At 52.0% G+C, this 19,533-nt stretch overlaps 1 protein-coding gene across 1 annotated transcript in view; it reads left to right on the top strand.

Moving 5' to 3' along the window:
- Positions 1–277: 277 nt before the first annotated feature.
- The window catches only part of ADARB1 (adenosine deaminase RNA specific B1), a 114,332-nt gene continuing 95,076 nt past the window's right edge, over positions 278–19,533 (top strand). Inside the window, exon 1 of the mRNA XM_060100369.1 lies at positions 278–387. The gene's annotated coding sequence lies outside the window, so the exon portion shown is untranslated. The remainder of the gene's footprint in view (positions 388–19,533) is intronic.

Raw genomic sequence — 19,533 nt, 5'->3', positions numbered from 1 at the left:
CGGCCCTATCGCTCTCTGCGACCCGGCACCCCGTCCCCGCTCCCCGTCTCCGCTCCCCGTCTCCAGCGGCCCGCAGGAAGAGCCCGGCGCAGCGTGCGCGCGCGCTCCCGTGCTGCGTCGCGGCGTCGTTCCCCGCCGTGCGCGCGGCCGGCGGCGGGGGGTGCGGGGAGGGCGGAGCCGACACCGAGGGCGGAGGCTGGAGGCTGAGGCGGTGGCTGAGGCGGCGGCCGGCCGGGCCGCGCTCGGGGCTGCGCTCGGGGGCGCGCTCGGGGCCGCGCCAGGCCACGGGCAGCGCGCCGCAGCCCCGGGCGGCCGAGCGAAGCTCCGCGGGCTCGCTGTCCGAGTCTCGGTGCGGCGCGGCGCGGAGCGGAGCGGCCCGCGGCTGAGGTGAGGCGGGGCGGCAGGGGCGGCGGGGGTGGCGGGGGCGGCAAGGCTTTGACACCGCGGCGCGACCACGCCGCCCAGCAGCGCGGGGCAGCGCCGGCCAGCGCCGGGCAGCGCTGTGGCCGCGTTTATGTAAGCGCCGCCGGGCAGGTGGTGAGGCCGCGCCGGGCGCGCGGCTCGAGCGGGACCAGTGCTGCCCGGAGCGCTGTCCGGAGGGGCTGCGGGCCGCCTGGCGAGGGGGAGGTTGCGCCCGGGACGGCCCCGCGTCTGCTCCCCGCGCATCTGCGCGGGATGCTCTGCGCCGCGGGAGAGCGAGGCTGCGCCCCGGGATGAAGCTGCGCCCCGGGGCGCGTACGGGGAGTCCGGGGATGAAGGGGAGGCTGCGCCCCGGGAGGGGACACAGCATCTCGGGATGAGGCTGCGCCCCCGGGAGGGGAGCCTGCGCTGGGGACAGTCCTGTCCTCTCCCCGGGAGTGCCGCTTCTGCTCCGGATGCGCTGCGCCCTAGGGAGGGAAGGCTGCGCCCCGGCACGAGGCGGCACCCAGGACGGCCCCCCCCACCCCCGTCCCCTTCGGGAGGGCACCGTGTCCGCGCGGGGTGCCCTACTCTGCGGAGAGTGCACCCCCAGGGTGAGGCTGCGCCCACGGTGAGGCTGCGCCAGGGACGGCCCCGCGTCCCTTCCCGAGGGCGCAGTGTCCGCGTGGGATGCTCTTCGTCGCGGGCGTCCCGGGGCGGGGAAGTTCCCGCGGGTGCCGGGCGTCTGGAGCGATCCGGAACAGTCTGGGGAGATTGGGGGCTCGAGGTGAATTCTGACGTGTTGAGATCTGCGGTAGGAAAATTACCGGGTAGTGAATGGGTCTGGAGGAAGGTGTCAGAGTGGGCTGTTGACGCTAAAACGGGTTGGAGTCCCAGTTGACATGCTGGGGAACCTAAAATGTGTTCTTATTCCTATTTATATGTCGGAGACCCGCAGCGCCGTGTTTGGTTCGCACTTCGTATTTTTAGCCAGCTGGTTTGGGTTGTTACTTCTGATAAGGTTACTTTCTGATAGTGGTTAGCTTTCAGCCCTCGAAGTATAAGGAAAAGTGGCTTGGTGTCAGACTTGCTTCTCTACTGTCTAAGTGCCCTAATGAGTTGATGATCAGTAAGTTTTGAGATTAGAAATATTTAATTAATCCTCTTTGTTCTCTCTTAAGTTTACCGTATGTTTTATTCCTTTGAAAGGTGCCACCTAGAGCTGCATTTTCCGAAACAGTGGGTTGTGTTAAGAGCAGTCCTGGGCAGTGTCATTTGATTGCCATCTTTTCTTTGAGGCTGAGATTCTTTTACCTTTTTGATGAGGGTTTTCCTGAGGGGAAAGGGAGAAGGAAAATGCAAAGGTTGCCTGGTACCCTTCCTCCTGGGTGTGAGAGTTAGCTGCCCTCCTTGCAGGGTCCCTCCAGGGACAGGGTCCCCTCCGCAGGGTCACCCACAGCAGGGTTCATAAGTATCGCTGAGACTCACTGAGATGTCTGGCGTTCCTGCCCTGCCCAGGTGAAGGCAGGGACTCACTCGGGCTCTGCAAGGAAAGCATTGTCTTGTGAGCAGTGCCCTGTTTGATGTTTGAAGGCTCCTGGGACTGAATATATCCAGCTACACGTTCAACAAAATTTGAAGCTGTAGTTGGAAGGGGGAAAAAAAGAGGCCTTTCTGCAGGGGGCAGTGGTGGAAAGAAAATTGGTCCAGCTCTGAGAAATTGATGACACATGTATCTCGAGATGCAGCGTGCTCATGAGGTCAGTCCTGGGAGGTGAAGAAAGGATAATTAGGGAATAGCAGCTTCCACGAAAACCTTCTTGGCTTGTAGGCTCCTTTAGTCCTCTGTGAATTTACGTGTCTTAAAAGCATTTCAACTGCCTTTAGATTGGAATAAGAAAATTTTTTAAATTTATATTTGTCTGGTGAATGAACAAAGCAAACTAACTCATTTGGCAAGTACTTAATCCATGTCGTGCTGTGCTGGGCCCTCCCTGTTTTTGGCTCCTGGGATACAGTGCTGAACAAATTAGGCAGAGTTCAAAAAAGTTCAAAAGCTGGCAGTTTGTTTTATTAAACACTGTTATAGCATTACATTTAAAAAATAAAATTGATACTTTCAGTTGTAAAATTTAAAAATGTATACCACTGAAATTTTTATTGATAGATTTGAAAGTATAAGCGTGCACACTGTACACTCAAAAGGTACAAACACATAAGAAAACCTCGTTTCACTCCATCCCTAGCTGATCAGTTCCCTGTAACTGCTGTGTCCAGTTGACTATGTATTGTCCCAGCAGTAGTCAAAATATATACACTGTTATATATATGTTTTAATATAGTTTTTAATATTTGCTATAAGAAACAGTGCTGCAGTGAATATTTTTTTATACATGGGTGCAAGCAAAACCCACTAATCATTTTTTATTAATCATCAAAATTCATTAGCTGTAAGCTTTATTTAAGTGCTGGATTTTATTCTCTTGAATGCTCTGATGAGCTATGTAAGTACTTAGTACCAAAGAATTTATTTAAATAGGTTGGAGGTAGTTAGAAAGTACATTTTGGAGATTAATAGGTGAAGTTATACATTTACCAGCCTATAAAAAACTTGTTTAAGAAAAATTGTCAGGGGAATTCCCTGGTGGTCCAGTGGTTGGGACTTGATGCTTTCACTACCGGGGCCCTGGGTTCGATCCCTGGTTCGGGAACTAAGATCCTATAAGCTGCGTGGTGCGCCAAAAAAAAAAAAAAAAAAAAAAAGTCAATCTTAGCATGAAACTGAAGAGCTTAGAGAGGTCCAGTTTTATTGGAAAACTTGATCTTTTTGTGTCAATTTTCTAAACCACAGATTTCCAGACCTACAATTTGGTGCGATAGAAATGCTGCTGTTTAAAAACAAAACAAAACAAAACAAAAAACAACTTTTAGAAAGTATGTTCATAATATGTGAGGTAGGAAAGGCAAACAGTGAGACTTCCGTTTAAAAATTGTACGTTAAAGTCATTACGATGTCCTTGTTCCTCGAGTGCCTTTCTTTGGAGTTACGCTTTGTTTGGAGTGTGGACCGAGGTATTCACCTGGCCTTGCTGCTGTGCTTGAGTTGGTCCCAGGCCATTAGTACCAAATTATCACATTGTTTTGGTGGTCTCATTAGTACTGCCGGCTGCCCTCCTCCTGTATGTGTGTACCGTGTTCTAGGAGCGTGCCAAAAAACGACTTTGGTTTTCAGTTTGTCTTTGTGGTGGATTTAAAATGTGAAGACGGGGCAGAGAGTGGGGGGAAGTAGCTCGGAGGGGCCTGGTATTTGTATGGGAAGTGCAGCGACACTGCTTGCATCGAGGGCAGACTTGTTTCACTCGTGTGGTCGCCCCACAGGTATTGGTATTTACCACGTGCCAGGTCCTGTTCTAGGTGCTGGAGACGGGAGTGAACACAGCAAGCGTAGTTCCTCCCCTCTGGGGGTTTGCATTATGGGGGAGATGAGGATCATAAGCCCCAGCTAAAGTCCTAAGTGCTGGCCAGAGAAAACCATAATTTGAAAAGATACATGTACCCCAATGTCTATCGACAGATGAATGGATACAGTAGATGTGGTACATATACCCAATGGAATACGACTCAGCCATAAAAAGAATGAAATAATGCCATTTGCAGCAACATGGATGGACCTAGAGGTTATCACACTAAGTGAAGTCAAAGAAAGACAAATATCATGATATTGCTTGTATGTGGAATCTAAAAAAAAAAAAAGATACAAATGAGCTTATTTCCAAATCAGAAATAGACCCATAGACATAGAAAACAAACTTATGGATGCCGAAGGGGAAAGGTTGGGGGGAGGGATGAATTAGGATTTGGGGGTTAATGTATACACACTACTATGTATAAAATAGATAACCAACAAGGACCTACTGTATAGCACAGGGAACTCTACTCAATAATCTGCAATAACCTGTATGGGAAAAGAATCTAAAAAAGAATAGATGTATGTATATGTATGAATGAATCACTTTGCTGTACTCAACTATACTCCAATATAAAATAAAAATTAAAAAAAAAAGTCCTAAGTCCCAAGAGGGGCAAATCAATCTAGCAGGTCAGGAGGTCTGAGGGAGCTGGGTGCCACCTGGCTGGGTGCTGGCACAGGGAACTCTGGAGTCACAGCCTCAGGCCCAGGGTCCAAGCTTCCTGTCCTGGGCTGCTAATAGCCCAGAGCCCAGTGTGGCCTAGGGGTGGGAGGGAGGGTGGCAGGGAGTGAGCCCAGAGGCTGGAGGGCTGCAGCTCCTGGGAGCACCCTGCTGGGGTATGGAATTTAGATGGAGATCTCAGCCTTACGGGGGCTGCCTGCCTGCCTGCCTGCCCTCCTGGTTGACTTTGGAGTTTTGGACAACAGAATGACATGATCTGATTCCTCTTTGAAAAGAATCACTCCAGCTGTTACGCAGCTGCTGTGATCGGGCGCTTGTGGTGTGCCAGGCCATTTAAGCGCTTCACACGTATTAATTAAAATCTCATGATTGTCTATAAGGCAACCATGACGCTTAGGCTCCTGCCTTACATGTGGGTAAAGCTAGGTGCAGAGAGGCCACAGGTAAGTGGCAGGGGGAGAACTGCCCTGAGTGTCCGTGCCGCAGGGACCCTGGGCAGGAGGGGAGCATCAGGGGCCCACGGTGAGCCGCTGAGGCCTGGCACCAGGGCAGGGGTGGGGAGATCAGATCCGGCTTCGTTTGTGAGTTGCGGCATTAGTTTCTGTACTGTTAACAGGAATACGTTGCCAGTTTGCCTGTGACACAATGCTTTCCTCTCACTTAGGTGTCCTTTATTGAAAGAGCTCTTAGACTTGAAGCCTAGACTTTAACATCATGCCAGTCTCGCACTTTCATGAAGAAGGAAAATGTGAGTGAAATAAAGTGATTATAAAATGCCTTCACCTTTAGAATTCGGTGCCTCCAAAGCAGGCCCACGGCGTGGTCCGCCGTGCTGGCACCGTCCCTTGCCGAGGTGGCATTTCTCACGACGGCACCACTGCTCTCTGGGACGCGTCCAAGCTGCGGACACACGATCCGCGAGGTTGGACGCTTTCTTGATCCTACCGGCAGGTGTTAAGGAGAGGTTTCCGGTCCTTAAAGGGTTTGTGGACTGACCTGCTGATGGGTCACGTTGCCCTGTCAGTCATGCCTCCTAGAGGGACGGCTGAGTTTGAGTGACTACTCAGAGTTCCTGCCCGATTTCAGAGTCATGAAGATGTGGGAAAACGCGGGTCTTAGAACTGAGGCACTGTGGTGTGTTTTGCAGGCGGCCCATCGGGATTGCCAGTAGTCTCTGCAAGATGGAACAGCCCAGAGCGACCCCCAGGTCGTTGGCTGAGGAGCAGGCTGGCGAGGCTGTGAGGTGGGGAGGTGGGCGGGCCCACGGGTGGGTCTCTGTCCCGTGCGCACCAGATGTGTGAGCTCGCGCGCTTTGATCCTCCCGTGCTTCAGTTTTCTCTCCCGTAAACTAGGAGGAAGAGCAGCACCTGGTCTCCTGGGGTCGGTGGGTCGATAGCTGAGCTAATGTAAAGGGCCTAAAATAGTACTTACTTACTTTGGCTCAAGAAGAGGTTGGGGCCAGATATGTAAAATTGGGGGTCATCTGTGTACTGCTGATGTTTGGAACCGTAGGCTGGGCTGTGGGTGTCCACACAGAAGAGCAGGAGGGTGCAGACTGAGCCTAGGGGCTTTGGGCAAGGGGTCCACAAGAGGGGGAGGGTCCTGGATTTGATAAGAGGCGGGTGGCCTTGCTGTGGGGAGGGCTGGGCGGAGGGAGGGGTGGAGAGCATCGAGTGTGGAGAATCCTCTGGAGGAGGACAGGGTAACAGGACAGAAGCCGGAGGGTTGTGGACTCGAGGGAGTTTTTATTTTTGATTTTTAAATGAGAGTGATTGTCATGTGTTTTGGGCTGACAGGGATGATCCAGTGGAGGACAGATTTCTAGTGCGCTGGGAAGGGACGGTTGTAGGGGCACAGTCCTTGGGACGGTGAGAGGGGGTGGCCGGAGGGAGGAGAAAGGCAGGACTTCTGTGCATGGGAGCCTTGATGCACTTCGAAAGTGTTCCTAAGAGACGTGCTGCCCCTTTGAAAGGAGCACATGAAATAAAATATAATTTTGTGCTCAGTCCAGGAAACTTGGCAATTGTGCTGTAGGACTTAGGATCTAGTTTCTTATTAGCTTCTGGTGCTAAACACGCCTTGGGGCATCCTTACAGAAAGATGCATGTGGAAATAGCCTTTTTCTTTATTAAAAAAAACTCACCCGTCTCTAGAAGTATCATCAGCTTCACTAGAAGTTGGCACCTTAATTCACCAACTTTAGTACTACTCAGAGGACTGAGCAGGCTTGGCTCCTGATTCGTGCTTCATTTGTCTTAAAGCTCTGGAGGGAAATGCCAGTTTTGCATCCAGGACGGCTGCCCCCACCTCCTGGGAGGTGGGTGGTGTTGCTTTGGGCCCCTGTAGGCTTAAGCCGCACTGGAGCAGCAGCACTGGCTACTAGTTGCCTGGTAAAACGGTAAAACATCTTCCCTGCATGTCAGTGTGTACTGCTTGTGGTTATTTGGTGTTTTTTTTTGGGTTTCGAGTTTCGAACCCTCAGCCTTCTCTAGTGGAGTCAGCAGGATGCAGCGCACGACGCCCCCGACCCCTTGCGCTCCAGCCGCGGTGGGCTGGGGGGAGCTGGTTCCCACTGCTCTGCCTGATCACGTCCCCCTGCCCCGCGTGGATGTGGACAGGTTTGGCTGAGGGCCTTCCCCAGCCAGATGCGGGAGGCGGGAGAGGTCTCTGCCCCGGGGAGCCAGCCTTCCCTCAGGGCGGCCCGGCCAGGCGGGGCGCCCACCTACTGAGCCAACGTGGAGGCCGCTTATTGGAGTGGCCTCTGTCGGGGCATCCATGGGGATGCCAGCTGCGTGGGCTCTCCTGGGCCCAGGGAGGGCTGGCAGCGAGGGGATGAGGGGCCCCGGAGTGAGATGGGAGGCCCTGGCGGAGGACAGAGGCCTGGTCGGAGCTGTGCAGGGCGGCTGGGAGGAGACAGCAGAGGTGTCGGCTGACGGGTGGGGTCCCGGGGGGGGGTGCCTGGAGGGTTAAGAAGGGCTCTTTGAGCTGTGGATGCTGAGACCAGAGGGATCTGAGGTGGGGATTCTTATCCCCTGGCGTGTGGTGTGCAGAGTATTTATTTTGATATATACTTATGTGTGGTCTGTCAGACACATCATGTATTGTTTGTGAAACGCTGGCACACGTGTGCTTAACTTCTGTAGGGTAGGACTTCGCTTCCGTCTGTCATTGCTCGCAGCCCTCACGATAGACGTTGCATTGTGCCTGTTTTTCAGATCAGGAACTGACAGGAGAGGTTCAGTAACTTCCTGGGAAAGTGGGATGGTATTTAGCTGACTTTTATCAAGCTCTCCCTACGTGTCAGCCACGGTGGAATCCGTTTGATCTAGTTCACTCCCGATGATAATCTTAGGGCTCCGCCTCGTGGAGCCATCCTCATCCCCTCTTACCTGGCTCACCTGAGCCCCTGCCCCACAGCCTCCTCCTCTGCTGTCTGTCCAGACCCAGGCCTTAACTGGAGGCTGGATCAGAGCCCTGCACCTGCCCTCACCTCAGAGCTGTCCTCTCCCGCCGCCCCTCTGGCAGCACCCCCCAGCCTTGGGGCCTCGCCTCCGGCTTTCTGGCGGGTTTCACTCCTCCATACCCTCACCCCCCCCGCCGCCCACTGGGTGCCCTGTTGTCCGTTCTGTTCATCTGCCCTCTGTATCCACCACTCCTTCCCTTTCGTCAGCCTGCCTGGCAGAGTGGAAGCCTCAGGAAGGCAGGGGTCTTGTTCTGTCTTTATCCTCAGGGCCCAGAACAACGACTGGCAGATAGAAGGCACTTACCACTGTTTGTTGAATGAATGAATAATTTTTTCTTACTTTTAATGTAGGTAGTAGAATCTGAACTGAGGCTGCTTGCCTCTGAAAATGTGTTTTTTCTGCCTGAGCATACTGCACCCCTCCCCCCACTCCTATTGTACTTGGTGCATCAGTCATGTATTTATGCCCCATATGTCTGTGTCATCTCCAGATTTCTGTGCTTTTCTTTGTAGAACAGGAACATTTACAAAACATTCAAAATTGCTCTAAAACTATAAAATGCAGTATAGCAAATTAATCTGTTGAAAACAGGGAGTCCTCAAGTTAAAAAAAAATAGCTCTGTTCTGTTAACTGCTTTTAGGTGACATGTAATTGAAATGCATTGTCTCAAGAAATAACAGTACCTGTTGTAGAGAATTAATATTCATAACTACATCTTGGTGAAAGTGAGAATCCTTTGAATAATTCCAGAAGGTTTCAGAAAAGCAGCCAAATAAAATAAAAAATACTTAATTCACCACGGAGGCTCAAAGGATTTAAAAATTGGAAGGAACGTAGCTTCACAGCTGTTTGGTAGGGGAGCCAACAGAAGAGTTGACTGGAAATGGGGGCACTGGACCCTTCGTCCCAGCCCAGCTCTGACCTGGTGGGCTGTCCGCTGCAGGTTCCTTGAGTGTGCAGGGGGTGGTCTAGTTGGTGATGTCCAAGGTCACTCCATTTCTAGAGGACTGTTGTACATAGGAGTCGAAAAACAAATTCTAAGTGCCTCGAGGGTCATTCAGTCAGATGTCAACAAATATTTAACCTCCAAGCAGCCCTGTGTGAAAAGCACGTGGTGCCGGTCACTGCGGCGGCTTTGGGTGCACAAGAGGCTGGCCTCGGCGCAAGGTATCCTCTGGACCCGCAGCTTTCCCGGAAGAGGGGAGCAAGGTGAGCCCGCAGGCGGGGCCAGGGCGTAGAGTAATGGGCTCTGGCTTAGTGAGAAAACACCAGACCCCGGGGAGCCCGACTGATCCCTTTCTCCGGTTTCTTACTCTTAGGGGACGAGACTGTGTTAAATGTTGAATTAAATTGGGCGAGGATTGGTTTTTCAGGTTTGCAGGTCTCGAGCTCGTCAGAAATGAGTAAAGGTAACGCAGTAGTAGGTAATATTTCATCAGCCCTCTTGTACCCGGGAAGCGTTAGAAACTGAGGGCGTTAACACATGCATTGGGCAGGTTGGAGAGTACGGTTCAGGGTTGCTTTGTGTTCGCGCCTCTTCCCACGGGCCGTGCTCACAAGTCCAGTTTCTTTTCTCGCTCTGGTTGCCAACAGCCCAAGTTCCCTGCCGCACCAAGTGTTCCCTCGCTTAGGGTGAGTGATCTCCTTGAGGAAGGAGTTTGCTCAAGGACGTAAGGCAGCTTCTCATCACCCGCGTGAGGCCGAGAGACGGCACGGCTCGCAGTTCCCGGTGGGCCGCTGTCGCCTGCCGATGCCCAGCTCCCCTTTTCTCAGCGCCATCCTGGCACCTGCTCAGGATACTTTAGAGGATTATCCTTTCTTCCTTAATATATTAAAACTTCATTTTCATTAAAAAGCTATCTAAACGTTTAAAGATCCTCATGTAGTGATTTTTAAAATTAACAGTTCCAGGGAAGTAGCCGCACCAGCAGTGCACAGTGGAGACTCACTTGCTGCAGGTAGAAACTGGTTCGGGGGATGAAGCCCTAATCCAGGAAGACGTGGAGTTTGTAGGAATGAATCGTAGGATGTCAGAGCTGCGAGAATTTAGGGCCACAGAGTTCAACTTAGATTTGACCATCAATGAAATCCTATGGAAAAAACCTTTTCCATCAAGTGTCAGCTGGTTTTTAGAGGTGATAAGATGACCACTTCTGTGTCAGGACTGCTGGCTGTGGTCCTTCTGAATACGTGGTCCAGTGTCAGCCACATGCAGACCAGGCTTAAATCTACAACTTCTGACGCCTACTCTGGGGTTTTTTCCTCTTTGTATTTTATTGTGTCCCGTAGTAGATGGTTTTCACCCACGTGCACGTGAATGAGAGACGTATTTGATCATTGCACAGTGACGCTTTCTATTCTTTAATTTTATCCTCTAATGAAACCGGGGGTATTGATGATATTTCCAAAGGAAGAGCAGGTACTGTGTAAACCAGCCCAGGCCCCTTACATTCTTCCTGAGCGACCTGCCCTGGGCGTGCGTGGCACAGGTAGGAAGGAGCCGAACTTGATGAATTTCAGCGTTTCTCACCGGAAGCCTTGCTATAGGAACGGGAGGGCTTTCCCTATGGTTAGCCAAGACTTGGAGCCACGCCGTAGCCCGGGAAAGGTGTGCTGGATTTGGATTCGTGGGGCAGAGCTCTGCTGCGAGGGAGCCGTGCTACGTGCCCGCGGCCCTGTCCACGGCAGGCGTGTGCTTTTCACAGGGAGACCCCCCAGCCCAGGTGCCTGCCCAGCCTCACTGGTGGTGGAAAGAGACTATACAGATGGTGCGGACGGTCACCCTGCGGTCTGAGCGTCCGTCTTTGAGTGCTCGGGAAGATGTGGGCAGCAAGAACAGCTGGGACAGGCACTGGGGGAAGCTTTGTTTTCTCTTGCTTGAGAAGCTACTATGAGATTCACCCTCAGTAAGTAGAGAAGCCAGCGATTTTCATGAATTTCTAAGCTGTGCAACTGTTACCACAGTCCAGGTTTAAATGTTTCCATCACCCCAAAATGCTCCTTGTGTGTGTTTGTGGTAAATTCCCATTCCCCCCTCCAGCCACTGGCAGCCATGGATCTGCTTTCTGTTTCTCTAAAGTTGCCTTTTCTAGGCATTTCATGTAAATGGAATCATGCAATATGCAGTCTTTTGAGTCAGGCTTCTTTCACCTCACATAATGTTTTTGGGGTTCGCCCATGCTGTACAATGGATCAGTAGTCATGAAACCGCTGGGTGGTGTTTGGGGGGGCTCTGAGGAGCTTCAGTTCTTTATGTCTCAGCGCAGAAAGAATTCAGCAAGAGGCAAAGTGATAGATAAGAAGTGGTTTATTAGAAAAGGACACTGGTGAGTCTTCCAGGCGGGTGGGCGTGAGGGTGCCGTGACCCGAGAACTTAGTGGGCTCCAGTTTTATAATCAAAGGAAAAGTGGGAGGGGGAAAAGACCACCCTCTTCCTCCTTCTTGAGTAGACGTCGTGCTTCCATCATCAGCTCCTCCTCCAGGTTGCACTGGGGGGTTTTCTTGTCTCGACATGGTCGAGCCAGGACTGTCGTGGTGCAATGGAAAAATTATTTCAGGTCTCAGTACAATGAGGGTCTGAAATATCACCTTTCCGTAAATTACTGTTTTTTTTATGTGTGCAGAGAGCATGTCTTAGGGGTCATTAACTTACTGGGGCCATTAACATACCGAGCTCACTGGGCAGCATGTGGGTCTCGTGCCACCATTGTTTTATTGTTTTGAGGCACGGCTCATGCTTCTGTTACCTGGTTTTGTGGTTGAGCAAACCTGCTTTCTTGAGTGATCATTAACTCACTGTTGTCTCCCAGAGCCCCCTAAAGTTCCCCGTCTGTCTGCAACCCCCTAGTGGCACCTCCGAGCGATTTGATCATCCTCTTCTGTCCCTATCTGTTTGTTCCTTTCAGTTGCTGACCAGGACTCCGTTGAGTGGGGGTCACACACCTTTCTTAGCTCTTCACCAGGGATGGGCGTTTGGACCGTGTCTGTGACTAGTGCTGCTCTGAGCGTGAGCGAGCACATCTCTGTGTGGACAGGAGCTTGGAGTGGGGCTTAGAATGACGGCGTGTGGGACGCTGACAGCACAGCTGCTCGTGGGACCCCTGGGCACGCTCTCAGGTCTGTCTCCGTGACGTGCCCTGCATGTCTTGAATAGTGTGGACCTGTTACTTCCGGGATGAAATACCGTGGACCTGAGGTCCAGCACAGGCGACCAGGGTTTCTTGTGGTGACGTCCCCTGTGCTCAGTGTAGGACAGAGGGACTCTTCCCCAGCATTTGGTTTTTCCTTTCACTCATCAGAGGAAGTCAACGGAGAACTATTAGGCATGTTAAACACCACACTCAGCCTGCAAACTCCGTGTGCTCAGTGCTTTGCCCCCTGCAGTTCCCTCCTAGGGATTCAGCCTGAGGACGCGCCTCCAACGAGATGAAAACACAGATGGAAGTGACCTAACTGTCCAGTCAGGGGCAGGTGGATCGACTCTGGGTGACCACGTCACAACGAACCGTGCGGAGGGGTGGGTCTCTGGCGATTTCCAGAACATGCAGGAAGGGAGCAGGGCTGAGTGCCAGAGGGTGTCGAGTGAGCTGCCTTCACATGAGAAAACATGCGTATTGGCGCCTCCGTGCAGAAGGAAAACAGGAAGGAAAATCAAGGACGAAAGGGATTGGGCCCTGCAGGGGCAGTGGGGGGCGCTGGAAAGGAGAGGGGGGCACAGGTGGCTGGAGAGGTGGGCGTGGGGCTTCTCTGAGTGGACATCTCAGTACAGCCCGACTCTGGGAACCGTGGACCCCAGAACAAAATACATGAACCTCAACCAGGATTGGGGGGACCCAGAGTGGGATACAGACAGAAGCAAAGCTCAGCATAGGACAAAACAATACCAGAGCTGCAGCAGGGGTGGGGTGGGGAAGAAAAGAACCAGCTGGATGTTGGAAAGCAGTACTTTTCTAGATTCTGTAAAGCCACAGACAGAAAGGGCTGCACACAGTACTGCCCAGAAACTGTCTGTTTCTCCGGGGGTAAGGTTGTGGTGCGGACGTGTTCATAAGGATGGAACAGTGAGTGTGTGGTGGGAAGAAGTTGCAGTCGAGGGGAGGGGACGGAGGAGCCCCGGCACTGGGCTGGAGCCAGGTGTCAGTGTGCACCGCAGTTTTGAGTATTTGTCCATATGCCAGATGGTGCAGAGACACAGATGTTGGTGCTCAGGCCGCACAGCTCCTTACCCAGCCCGCCGAGGACACCCAAGTGCTTTCTTTGAGCAAAGAAGAAGGGATCCTCCAAGAAGATGCGACTGGACCCCCTCGTGGTACAGGGAAGAGCTCAGAAAGGACGGGGCCACGTGGGCGGCAAGAGGGTCAGAGCTGGTGGCTCTGAGCAAGGACATGGGTGACGATGGTGTTGGCTTATAATCCGTAGGATAAAGTAAACGTCTATCACTCTGCTGATACACATGAAGAACAATCAGTAAGCAGGGAGACGGGGAGCCAAAGAATTCCAGTTGATCAGCGGGGAAGGAAGGAGGAAATAGCCGATCACCGTGAGGCGGACCCCAGGGCAATAGTTAATTTCGGCGGGACCCAGGACTGGCGCTAAATTAGTGAATGAACGTTTGAGGAGAAACAGGGTATTTTTCTAGTCTCAAAGTTATCTCTTCCCCAAGTTACTTATTTATTGAAAAGGGAAAAGTAGTAACTTTAGAGTGGAGAAAGCCAGCAGACACCACCTCACCCAGGAGATCGATGTGATAAGACAGGTCGCAGTCATAGCTTCTCCCCCACGTGGGCATGGGCACAGTGTAGGCACGAGGAAGCGCAGGCAGACCCCGGGAGAGGGTGTCCCGCAAACATCTGGCCAGGGCTCTTCGCCGTCCACGTCCCGAGAGATGGGCTTGGCGGGGCCTAAGGAGACACGCCAGCGAAATGCAGTATGGGCTTTCGAGGGGGTCCTGGGGCAGAGAGGATGTCAGTGGGAAAACTGGTGAGATGGCGGTGGTGGAGCTCGTGGTATTGTCCTGACTTTGATCATTGTTCAGTGATGCCGTAGGCTGTGACCCTCAGGAGAAGCTGGGTGGGGGCTACGTGGGAGTTCGGCGCCGCTGCCCACTGTCCCCACTCCCGCCGCCACCGTCTGAGCTCTCCTCGACTCTACCTCGGAGGGAGGGTTCAGCGTCGTCCCAGGGAGAAACACTCTCTTGCCTTCTTACTGGGAACTCCGGCCACCTCGAGCCCAGGTGTGGAGCATTCTGGAGACATGCGTCCTGTACCCGTGGCGCAGAGGGGCACGGTCCTTCCAAAGGGGGCATCAGAATCTCCTGGACCCGGTGGGAAGAGGTGCTGTGACCAGAGGCGCGGGTTGGGCACCTCGCACATGGCTACAGGGGCTTTCCTAGGTGTCCTTGGTCTTTGGATGTTCTTATTTTTTTCCAGAGAGAAATTTAAAATTTTTACATATTCAGACTTATCAGTCTTTTCCTTTACGACTTGGGTCTTGAGTCCTGTCTAAGAACCCTTTCCTATGTCGGGAATCATTCCTCCTTAATTTCTTTCAGCAGTTTTATATTCTGTTTTCCACATTTGGCCTATTAATCTGTGTGAAGTCTGTTTCTGTACAGTTTGAGGCCAGGATCTAATATTTTTTCCTGTTGGCTAGACAGTTGCCTCGGTCATTGCACGGTCTGCCCTTTGCTCAGCGACCAGAAATGCCACTCGTATCCTAGCCTAAATTCCTCCTTCAGAAGGCGTCGTTTCCTCTTGCTCGTCATTGTCGGGTACCGGCTGTGGAGTTCTGCATGTGGATTGTGTCCCCAGCTCATCCTGGGGAGCGGATCGCGTTGTGCAAGCCATGCCTCTTCCTTTCTAATGTTGGCACCTTCCCCTTATTCATGGGCTGGAACTCGTGGTGCCAGGCCGAGTGGGGGGGTATTGGGACGGTGGTGGCGGCCAGCAGTTGCTTCTCTGGCTCCGGCTTTACTGTGGACGCCTCCCATGCTTCCTCACTGAGGGGGATGTTTACTGTAGTCGCTTTGTACATGCCCTTCACGTTGTTAAGCAAGTCGCCGTCCCACTTTGCTGAGAGTTTTATTAAAAATAAACGTTATCATTTACAGCAGTAGAATTTTATTGGTTGCTTTTTCTGCATGTGTTGAGATGGTTGTATGGTTTCCCCTCCTGTCTGTGAATATAGTCAATTCCATCCATAGATTTCCTGATGTTAAATATTCTTCATTTGCAGGAAATACCTTACTTTACTTTTAACACTGACAATTAAATTTGCTATTTATTTTAATATTTTCTCTTTTTTAGAATGAGTCCCTCCTCTCCCCCTCATCCCACGTGCTTTTTTTGAGGCATAGTTTACGTACTATCCGTTACTGCAATGGTGTGCTGATAAATGCTTAACAAATGACTTTTCTTTGGCGGGGGGGGACTGTAAAAAGCCCTGATTTGTAGCATTTGCCAATTTCCGTGGCATAAATGTTCTCATCATTACCTATTTCAAGCTACTGATGAGCTGTTGGCTGGTGGTCCACAAAATTCCTGAGATGTAACAGGCCTCTCTTGAGGTGGTAGGAGCTGGCCCAGCTGCTGAGAGCCTGGTGGGCAGCCTGGTGATGGCCGTGCCTGTGTGGCTCACGTGACCCTCTCAGATGTCCTCCGTGGCTTCCCCTGCCCCCCTGCAAAAACTCCGCACCTCCCTGGGGTCTGAGCTTGGTCACGCTGCGTCCTCGCCCCGTCTTGAGACCTAGCGTTCTGTCCTGTGCATTCATAGCACCTCATTCCCCCCTGAGAACAGCCTCGACCACCTTGTTTACAGATAGTAAAATATCGAGCTCACAGTGAGTTTTACTGAAAAATGGAGCATCTGACTCATGATTACTGTTGTGGCACTAACTTCATTAGAAAACAGTGTGGGTTCTGTGATAGTAACTTTCCTTAAATCTGAGGGGCTGCTAACATCATTATCATCATGTCACTTTTCATCTTCCTTAGTATAAATTAAGGCTTTTTTCATTCACTGATTTGTGCAGCCATTCAGCAGGCAGTTTTTGAGCGTCTGCTATGTGTCAGGCATCTGGATTCCAAAGGTGTAGCAGTGGGTAAAGAACCCAGTCTCTTCCCTCATGGAGCACAGGTTCTGATATACCTTTAAGTTGTGTGTCTTTCTAATCTTACCATCCTTGCCCGTTTTCTCCTTGCTCAGGCATCTACTAGTCTTTGCCCCTGGTGTTACCTTAAGTCAACCCTGAATTAATCTGATTTCTTCCACTGCTTCAGTTTTGAAACTCCCTGCTTCGATGCTAGTTGACGTTTAGCTTAACTACTTATATAATTATTTCTGCTTTTACCAGATTTTCACAATGATAAAGGCAAAGGTGATTTTGACATTAGGAAAGGTCAGTGTTTTAAAAGGGCTGCGACAGTAGGCTAACTGGAGAAGTTTAGTGAGGTGACACTCTTCATGGTGTGTGGCCTGTCGTCCGAGGAGGAGCCGGGGACGAGCTGACATCTTCCGCTGCAGTTCTGGGGGGTCCGAGGGCTGCTCCCCACCAGCATGGCCTCTTCTAGCTCCCGATGGCGTTAGGGTGTGGGGGGCTGTGCTTCTGGCAGCTGGGCACTCCGAGGGGTGGGAGCCTGGTCACCGAGTGCTCTCCCGTGTTTGCTGCGTGCCTTGGCACCATGTGGGGTGGAGGAGGGGGGGACCCTGTGCCCCTGTGGGCTGCAGTCCAGGGAGAGGGGCAGGCCTCCCTGGGGAGGAGGAGCTCGAGGACCTCGGTCCGGGGCAGCTGGCGTGGAGGGCAGGCTGGGGAATCGGGGTGCAGGCCGGTGGGCCTGGGAAGTCCACTTGCCCGTAGTTCTGCCCCACTGATCGGGAGTTCTGCCTTTTAATCCTTTGCAAAATTAGTTTGTTTTTAATTTAAGAGTCAGTATTTTATTTTGATAAGAAAAAATAGTTCTAGTTTATTTATTCAAGCAACTTAGAACACCTCAGAGGTCAACTTCCCTCTTTCCTCTGGAGATGCCGGGGAGCAGTCAGGGTGTGAAAGCACAGCATGGGTGGGTCTTGCTCCTGGCCCTCGAGCAGCCATCTGCAGAGAAGAACCTTCCAAGGAAGGACGGGTCACTGTGCTGCTGGGGCCGTTGGTGCAGAAGGTGTGGCCTGGCCCTCGGTCGAGATCCAAAGCCAGCACCCGTTCTCGTTCCTCGCCCCATCCCGCTTGACACCTTCACCCTCTGGGGTCCCCGTTGAGGATGGATAGAAACTGTGGGGTGACTTGTGACCACTCGGGAATGCTGACTGGGCTGGCCCTCCTTTCTCTCTCTCTTTTTTTTTTTTTTTGCGGTATGCGGGCCTCTCACTGTTGTGGCCTCTCCTGTTGCGGAGCACAGGCTCCAGACGCGCAGGCTCAGCGGCCATGGCTCACGGGCCCAGCCGCTCTGTGGCACGTGGGATCTTCCCGGACCGGGGCACGAACCTGTGTCTCCTGCATCGGCAGGCGGACTCTCAACCACTGCGCCACCAGGGAAGCCCCCTCCTTTCTCTTTTGACCATTTTGCAACTGGCTTATGAGGGGGATTTAAAAATGGATGTCAAAGAAAACATTTTTCATGGGAATAAATACCTATTTGGGTGGGGGGGTATAGTTATACCTTGGAATGTAGTCTTTGAAAGTAACAATTATGGGGATCAAGACTTAATGTGGGGCTTCCCTGGTGGCGCAGTGGTTGAGAGTCCGCCTGCCGATGCAGGGGACACGGGTTCATGCTCCGGTCCGGGAAGATCCCACGTGCCGCGGAGCGGCTGGGCCCGTGAGCAATGGCCGCTGAGCCTGCACGTCCGGAGCCTGTGCTCCGCAACGGGAGAGGCCACAGCAGTGAGAGGCCCGCGTACTGGAAAAAAAAAAAAAAAAAAAAAAAAAAAAAAGACTTAATGTGAAGGTTGTATCCTCATAGATTACCTTTAAATCTTAGAATCAGAATTCGGGAACCCTTGTCCAAAGTAATTTTCCATTGTTGTGCTCCTACTGGATTTTTAAAAATGGATACGTCTTATTTATTTGTACTTAAATGTATGTCAGACTGATACTAATAGTATCACAGAATAGGAAAGACAAAACATCTTTCTATAAATATTAAAGTAATGAGCAAATTAGGGATTGTACAGAAACACAGCAGATGATGTGGAGGAAATCAGGGAAGCTCTTAATGGCTTAAATCTAACTCTTGAGTAATTATTTTAAAACTTTTAGTAAGTAAAGTCTCTCAATCCTATAAAATAGGAGTAATTCATCATCACACGTTTGTATTTTTAGTTCTTTGTCTTGAAGATAGATCCTGGGTCCTAAAGATATCAAAACTAGTATCACATCTGGATTTCTAAAGCCAAGGAAATCTTTAACCTGTTTTCTGGAGCCAGCAAGGTAATCTGTTACTAGGCCGTTGAATCCCTTTTGGGGAGTCTCAGGTCATCCCCTCCCCCCCACATTTACACAGTCTGCACAATGAAAACCAGGAAACCCAGGCTCTGAGATAAGCAGAGTCTTGGGAGCACGGAAGCAGCTTGGCCACTGACACACTGTGGGGTCACACCCGCCTGCACGTGACTCCGGCCAGGAGGGGCCTGGCGGGACCCCGGCTGGCAGGCACTGGGCCCCAAGGTGCGGAGTAGCTGCCGGATGCTGGCTTCCTTCGCGCTTCCCGGCCGGCTCCGGAACTGGATCCGGGCCGTGGGGTCCCTCTCATGCCCTGGGCACCGCTGTCCCAGCTCAGCTTACACTCCCGTTGGCCGCTTTCCAGAAGTGCCCGCCGGCATCCCTGGCGATCATCGGTCATCGGAAGCGGGGATCCTGTGGGCGCCGCCCTCGGAGCCTCCCTGCCGCTGTCCTCTGACTCCGCGGCCCTGGAACCACCTCGTCTGCCTCGGTGAGGCTCTGCTGTGCACGACTAGGGCTGCGGTCTGTCACTGTGGGTGCACAGCTGTGTCTGAGAGGAGCCTCTCCTGGGAGGAGGCTGCGGGGCCCAGGGCCTGGGGAGGCACAGGCCGCGCTGGGGGGCTGGGGGTGCGGGCGCCGCCGGTGGGCCTCCTGGATTTCTCAGTCATAGTCCAGAACCCCCATCCTCCGTGTCCCCCCTCCAGCGCCCCCCCCACCCAAGCATCTTGGGGCTGGGCTTCGTGCCCCCGCAAATGGGAAGCTCAGAAGAGGTTCAATAAAATCTAATCGAATGACTTGCTGCAGGCGTTTCATATTCAGGGTGGTTTGTTTAGTTGCCTTCTCCGCTTGTGAGTCATCTGATTATTTGTATGGCCCTAGGTGATTGTAACCTTCTTATTCAAAGCATTTTAAGAGGTGGTTTCTTGTTTTTAATGTTATGTATAATGTCCTCTTTGATAAGATGGGTTTCTAGTGATTTTGTGTATGAAAAGTGAGGCTCTTTTCAGATATGGAATAAATCAAATTATTTGTTCAGAAACGTCCAGAAGTAGATTTCACAGCTCTGTGAACAGCTGGGTTTAAAGC

Source organism: Mesoplodon densirostris, chromosome 5, assembly GCF_025265405.1.
Source record: "Mesoplodon densirostris isolate mMesDen1 chromosome 5, mMesDen1 primary haplotype, whole genome shotgun sequence".
In the NCBI taxonomy this organism is placed as follows: Eukaryota; Metazoa; Chordata; class Mammalia; order Artiodactyla; family Ziphiidae; genus Mesoplodon; species Mesoplodon densirostris.
Note: the sequence above shows the minus strand (reverse complement) of the source record. Positions and strands in the feature narration are given on the sequence as shown.